The sequence below is a fragment of the Choloepus didactylus genome, chromosome 4, assembly GCF_015220235.1.
Source record: "Choloepus didactylus isolate mChoDid1 chromosome 4, mChoDid1.pri, whole genome shotgun sequence".
In the NCBI taxonomy this organism is placed as follows: Eukaryota; Metazoa; Chordata; class Mammalia; order Pilosa; family Megalonychidae; genus Choloepus; species Choloepus didactylus.
This window is the reverse complement of record NC_051310.1, coordinates 185,273,124-185,280,643: the sequence shown is the minus strand read 5'-3', so window position 1 is coordinate 185,280,643 and position 7,520 is coordinate 185,273,124. Positions and strand designations below refer to the sequence as shown.

Genomic DNA, 7,520 nt, shown 5'->3' with positions numbered 1-7,520 from the left:
CTCCTCCCTCCCAGAGAGGTCCTCCAGCTCTCCAAGGTCAGTCATCACCAAAAGCCTCTGTCTGCTTGTTGGGGATTCATAGCTTTTATTGATCAATCCATGTTTGCTAATTAAAACCCCAGTTGGAGCTCAGCTGAGCTATATTCACTTGCTCGGAGAGTGCTGCTCTCTAGCACGGTGAGGCTTTGCAGTTTGGGAGAGTGCTATTCTCTAGCACCACGAGGCTTTGCAGTTCAGGCCATGGGAGGAAGGGCTCCTTGCTCAGGTCTGCAGTTTTTAGTTACAGATTTTATGCTACGATCTTGGGCATTCCTCCCAATTCAGGTTGGTGTATGATGAGTGGAAGGTCATGTTTGTCCCCCTGCAGTTATTCCAGATTATCTTCTAGTTGTTCCTGGTTGTTTATTAGTTGTTCCAGGGGGCTAACTAACTTCCACTCCTCTCTATGCTGCCATCTTCTTTCTCCTCATATAGGGATTTTTTGTAGTACTTATTTAGCAATCTAGATAATTTCTCCTATCGTATGTTCCATTTTAGATTTTTAAAATTATTTTCCATTCTTACATCTTACTCTATTTACTTATACCTTGCCTTATCACCCCTGCCCTGCCACCTGTCTCTTTCTTGGTGGACTATGTTTCCCAGCCCTGCCACCTCTGTGCCCTCTTCTTCTCACTGGTTTCTTCCCCCAATGGATCTGGTCAGAGTGACATCACCTAAGCCTGGGCCCACAGCGGCCTGGGGACTCAGCAAGTGTCCATGGGCTATCACTCAAAATACAATATCTTGCTCCTTGGCCAATGTAATGAGTGAACAGTTGGCTAAAGAATTGCAATTAGAGGAAGAAGTTGCTGCTTTTCCGGAAGTTGCTGTTGCTGAAGGACCATTTATTACTGGAGAAAACATTGACACCTCCAGCAACCTAATGCTGGATCAGATGCTACAGATGGAATTTGACAGAGAATATGATGCACAGCTTAGGTATGAAGAAAAAAATTCAATGGAGATAGCAAAGTTTCCATTTCTTTTGAAAATTATCAAGAAGTGTGTCCTTATGAAGACAGTGATAGCTCTGAAGATGAGGTTGACTGGCAGGATACTCATGAGAATCCCTACACCCCAGCAAAACCACTTCCCACTTCCAAAAAGGGTTTTATTGGAAAAGGAAAAGACGTCATCAGCAAACATGATGAAGTAGTATGTGGGAGAAAGAATACAGCAAGAATGGTAAATTTTGCAACTAGAGTTTCAGGTAGGAGATGGAATTGGAATAGATTTAAAACTATCAAACCATGTTTTCAATGCTTTAAAACAACATGCCTATTCAGAAGGACATCGAAGTGTCTGCCTCCATGAGAACAAGGAGCATTCTACTGTGGAAAAAGCTGTTGACCCTAAGATCCATTTATTTATGTATAAAAAGATCAACCCTGGAATGTTGGAGACAATCACTGGCTATATTAGTACAGGAAAGGAATCTGTTGTCTTTCATGCATATGGAGGGAGCGTGGAGGATGCAAAGGAAGATAGTAAAGTTATACCTACAGAATGTGCATCAAGGTATTCAAGACAACTCTTGATGAGTTTAAGAATCGAATTGTGACAAATATATTAAAGATGATTTCAGTTTAAAGATTGCTTCAGCAAATTAAATCCATGTAAGATCATCCACATGTGGGCAGAAAAAGAAATGCACAATCTCACAAGAATGCAGAGAGCTGGAATTCCTTGCCTAACAGTTGTAATGCTCAAGAAACACATTTTAATTATGTCTTTTATTGGCCATGATCAAGTTCCAGCCCCTAAATTAAAAGAAGTGAAACTCAGTAGTGAAGAAATGAAAGAAACCTAGTATCAAACACTTCATATGATGCAGCAGTTATATAACAAATGTATGCTTATACATGCTGACCTCAATGAGTATAAGGTGCTCTGGCATGCTGGAAAGGTCTGGTTGATGGATGTCAGTCAGTCTGTAGAACCAATGCATCCCCATGGTCTAGGGTCCTTATTCTGAGACTGTAGGAATGTCTCACAGTTTTTCCAGAAAGAAGGAGTGAAGGAAGCCCTTGGTGAAAGAGAACTCTTCAGTGCTGTTTCAGGCTTAAACATCTCAGCAGATAAGGAAGCTGATTTCTTAGCTGAAATAGAAGCTTTGGAGAAAATGAATGAAGATCATGTTCAGAAGAATGGAAGAAAGTCTGCTTCATTTTTGAAAGATGACGGAGGTCTGCCAGTACTATACCATGAATAATACTTGTCCCCACTACCTTTCAATGTTAACACAGTGGACTGTTAGCTGCCAATGGCAAGTGACGTTATGGATGACTTGAAATATCAAAAAAGGAAACATGAGGAGTGTACAATGGTGCTTCTGTGTTTGTTTGGTTTTTTCCCTTGAAACCCATGTGCCCGATGTGTGGAATTTTTAGCTCAGCATCAAGAGAATAGAATGTCACTACCTCTCATCTTATGAACAGAATAATGTCTTTAATAGCTAAAGGTTGTCTAGCTAAAATAGACTTATTTTTCATGATTTATGGTATAAAACATTTGATGGGAATTTTTTAAACTTAGGTAACATTTCCAAATATGGGAGGAAGGGACAGAAGAATGGAAGAGAGGGTTTTATTATAAATTATTTGTTTTTTCCACCTCCCTGTTTTGTGATGCATCTTTCCTCAAATATTTTGTTGGCCTAAAGTTAGCTCTTCTCAATTCTCTTTCCAGACTAAAATTTCTTCTCTTTTAGTGGGTGTTATAAATGGAAATTTGATTTCAGAATGGCTGACAGAAATAGAACTAAGCAGTGTTGTATTGCATATCATGAAAATGAACTGAATTCTGCTTTTTTCATACTTAAATCCAAGGAAAGGCATCATGGGTTTCTGAAAGAGATAAACATGTAAGAACTTCTTAACTATCCAATTTTTTTTAAATTTAACTTTCAGCTTTTCTACATTTATGTAAAATGGGTTAGGATGTAACTCATGATATACTTTCTTTACAATTATGATGAAAATGTAATTTTTCTGGAAGGACAGAATTTAAGACTTAACCTTGTTTGATGAATCTTAATGAAATCAAAGAAACAAAGTTCAATTTACATTTCATTCATAATATATATTTGTTGATTTTTGAGAGAAATATGGCAAGCTAATAAAAAATATTAAATAAGCAAATGAGGAAAAGTATATAAAGCAACTTGAGTATCATGTTAACCAACTAATTTGAACTATCTGACCTCATTTTTAATAATTTTTAGTCCTGGCTGAACTCTACTAAGAAAAAAGCAAGCACTGCACTTTCCCCACTATGTTTGTTAGCACCGAAGCTCACTAACTACAATGTCGCGACTCTTCTATTACTGAAATCAGATTAGAACCACTAAAACCAAAACTGCCTGTCTGATTAAAGGAAGTAAAACCTAAATTTCATTTAAATTTAAAAGCTTCTCCTGTAACATTATTTAAAAATGTCAAATATGTTCTTTCTAGAAAAATAATAATTTTTGTTTCTGTTCTAAGCTTTTAGCTTCAATTCAGAGAAGTGTGATTTGGGGTAGATATTCATTACATTTATGAAATGTTCACTACTCTGAAACAAAGATTAGATGATTGGTGATTATTGCCTTTACAGAAATTTCAAAGCATTATCTAATTTTTTAGCCATTAACTATTTAAAATTTTGTTTCATTTTCTAACATACTCTGGTTGACAAAGTGGCAAGCCCTTGCTGTGTGGCATTCTTGGAGTGTGCTCTGAACATGCTTTTTAAATAATTAAAAATTAAGAGATCATTTTCAAAAAAATGCTTTGAGGTGGCTAATAAATATACAAATAGTATAACTGTTTCAGGGCTCTCCTGTTACACAGCAATGAATTTTCATTGTGTTACTGGTCTTCCACAAAGTAAAGGAAACTTTACAGTGCTAAATAATAACCAGAAAAGCAATATAATCATTACTAGGGAAGAAAATTAGAACACTTATTAGTAACATAGGAGAAATGAAGGGTTTCTCATCAGAGAAAAAGTCAGTTCCCACCTCCATCCCACATGAAGATGAAGGGACTTAATGAAATATTAAAGGGATCCAATATGTGGTGCCTCCCATGTTGCAGCAGAAGCAAATGTAGAAACTCTCAGGAGAAGAGTAATCCTTAATTTAGGCTTTCCACACATTCAGGTTTTCCACACATCCATGTAAACTAAAATCAGAATCATAATCAAAAAATCAGTTAAACAAATTACTATAAGTGAAAGCTGGTAGACAAAAATAACCTACAACTACAGACTCATGAAAATCTCAAATACAATATAAGGAAATATAGAATATAAAATATATTATATATTAGATGTTTAAAGAAATAAAATTTGGAATCCCCAAAATGATAAATCAATGAGTCAATTAAACATGACTGGGTATATTTAAAATGATCAAATAAAACATTCAGTAATGAAAACAAAGTTATTGAAAAGGAAAAAAGAAACATCTAAGATACAGCAGAACACAGAATTTATAAATTGCAAAATACAATTTGAAATATCACAGAATGCAATATAAGGAAACAAGGAAATGGATAATGTTAATGATAGTTTAATACATAAGAAGAATTGAATTGAAAATTCAAATAAATGTCTTAAGCAGATTATCAGGCGATAATAGAAAATAAAGATTGGAGGAGAAGAAAAATTTGAAGTAACAATGGCTATGCATTTTTCGATATTAAAAATAAACATGGATAAGTAGAATAAGAAGTTCAATGTATTAAAAAAAAAATCCATACTTTGACAGATAGAAATAGACATACATAACATCAAAGGAAATACAGACCACTTTGAAACTACTCGTAGAGAAGACGAAACCTTTAAAACTGAACAACAGCTAGTTTGACACCAAACTTCTTGAAAGTAAAAAGGAAACCAGAAGAGAATGGAATTTTTTCAAAAGGCTGAGCGTTAGTAAATCTCAACTTTTTGTATGCAGGAAAGGTTTCACAAGTTAGGGTAAAGCAAAGACATTTTTAGATAAACAAAACTACACCAAAGGAAATTCTAAAGAAAGTACTGCATTTGTTTATTCATCCAAAACATTCATTTAGTACATATTTATTGAGTACCTACTGTGTACTAGGTGCTAGTCTTAAAGAAACAACCCTAAATCCTTTTTCCATGTTGCTTACATGCTCAGTGGTGAGAAAGACAAACAAAAAATAAATAAAAAGACAGAAAGACAGGAAGGAAGGAAGGAAAGAAGGAAGGAAATATAGTTAGTAGGTTAGAGAATAATGATAAAAACAAACCAGGGAAGGAAATATGGAGTGCCTGGGATAGAATTTGATTTTAAATAGTCAGAAAATACCTGAGAAGATGCATTTGAAAGAATGCGAGAAAGAATAAATATGGAGCTCTGTGACTGGCTAAAGTAGCAGCATTTCGAGCAGAGGGACAAGCAAGTGAGAGAGTCTCTGAACAGGAGTGTGCTCCATCATTTGATGAATAATACCAACAAGTCCAGTATGGTCAAAAGAGAAGTCAAAGTAGTAATAGGAGGAGTGGGAATCATATAGCTGTATATAGACCCCTTTAAGGACTTTTAAATGCATAAGATATAATTGAGGATATTTGTAGAGGATTGATGTACATGATCTGAGCTTTACTGATCATCTAGCTGATTTATTAAGAATAGATGGCAGGGTACAAAAAGAAAAGAGGAGGAGAGGGAGAAGGCAAGAAGGAGAAGGATAAGAAGAGGGAGAGGAGGAGGAATAGGAAAGGGAAGAAGAAGGAGAAGAGGGAGGGGAAGAGGAAGATAGAGAACAGAAGAGTTCCAAGGAATGAACACTGGGCTTTGAAAATTAACATGTTTGGTAAATTATGCCAATATATTTGGATGTAACTTCTGAAAAATGGAATTTACTGAAATTAACACAGAAGAAAAAGAGTACCTTGATAATCATAAAAACATGTACAATACTGTTCTTAACAGTACTATTCATGAAATTCACACATTGAATTTCCATAGTCTCATCATTGGTGTATTTCTTACAGAGCAATATCATAAAGCAATGCAAATTAGCAAAATATACAACAAGTTGAGTGGACTTCACAAATATCACTTTGAGCAGCACAGGTCAGACCCATACTGAGTGATTCCATTTTGTAAAGTTCATGTACAGGCAAAACTAAACTATCATTACAGATATCAGAATATTTGCTTCCTTTGTGGGCTGCTAATAAAAAGTTGTGCTGATAATGCTTTATACCTTGATCTGGATTTGATTAATCAGTCTTTTTAGACTGTAAGCATTCACCAGACTATTCAGTTATAATATTGTACACTTTTAGGTATATATGTTAAACTTCTAAAAACATTTTAATTTTAATTATAAAAAATAAAAAAAAAATACACAAAAACAACCAGAAATTTATTTAAAATAGAAGTGTGGTGAGACTAGCCCTATGAGTTACTATTTTGCAAATATTTTGTAAATCTGTGATATCTTAAAAGGATTTATGCTGGTATGTTAAGAGAAAGGCAGGACATATATAAACTAAGCAAAAAGTACCTTCATTAGAAATCCAGAAGCAAATGAAATAATGACAAATTTGACTACATACTCTGAAAATAACTGAATAATCAAAATCAAAACAGGACAAACTGGGAAACATTTCTAAAAGATATAATAGATTAATATGTGTTTTTACAGATCAATAAGGAAAATATTAATTACCCAACTGAAAAGTATTTAAAGAATATAACAGTAAATAATAATTAAATATCTTTTTACTACAAGAAAAGATCCTCAGTTTGACTCACACACACATGCCCACACTCAGTCACTGAAAAAAGATTTATACCTACCACCTGTGATACTTATAGATATATTCTAGCCTAGCTTATTCTACTTTATTAAATAAATGTTAGTCTCAAGCCACTAAATTGATTTTGTTGGATTGTGACCCACAGTTTTAAAAGAACTGTTCTACCAGGGGACAAATAGGCTATATTTAATCTAAATATATGAACATGGATTTTGCAATAGAATAAGAAAATCATTATTAATGACCATTCAATTTGAAAGCCTAATATAGAAAATTGCAGCTGTGATCAAAAGATTTCTACAGAAGTAAGCATCAGTTTAGCTCCCAACCTTTTGTGCCAATCAGTACCTAATTGTTGACTTTGATTCCAGTTCTGTGATATAAATGGATACATTCTCAAAATGATGTGCAGAAATACTTTTTTGAACAAGATAACATTTTAAAGAATTGTATCACTCTGGAAAGAAAGACAAAAAGTTGTGACATCTTTTGTAGGAAAGGATGCTAGTATTTTCATCATGTTAATTTTGTGAAAAAGTGAGCAATTATAAAGATTCATCTGAATCGTGTGAAGGTTTTTCACAATGCACCCTTTAAATTTCAAGTACAAGGACAATTAATGCCATAACATCATTAAACAGTATAGTGACAAATTCTTTTCATTCCAAAACCACAAAGTAAACTCCTTCACTACC

The 7,520-nt window shown here is 34.2% G+C and overlaps 1 pseudogene; it reads left to right on the top strand.

Annotated features, from left to right (window-relative positions):
• Window positions 1-691: 691 nt before the first annotated feature.
• LOC119530807 lies at window positions 692-2,254 on the top strand (annotated as a pseudogene).
• Window positions 2,255-7,520: the final 5,266 nt, after the last annotated feature.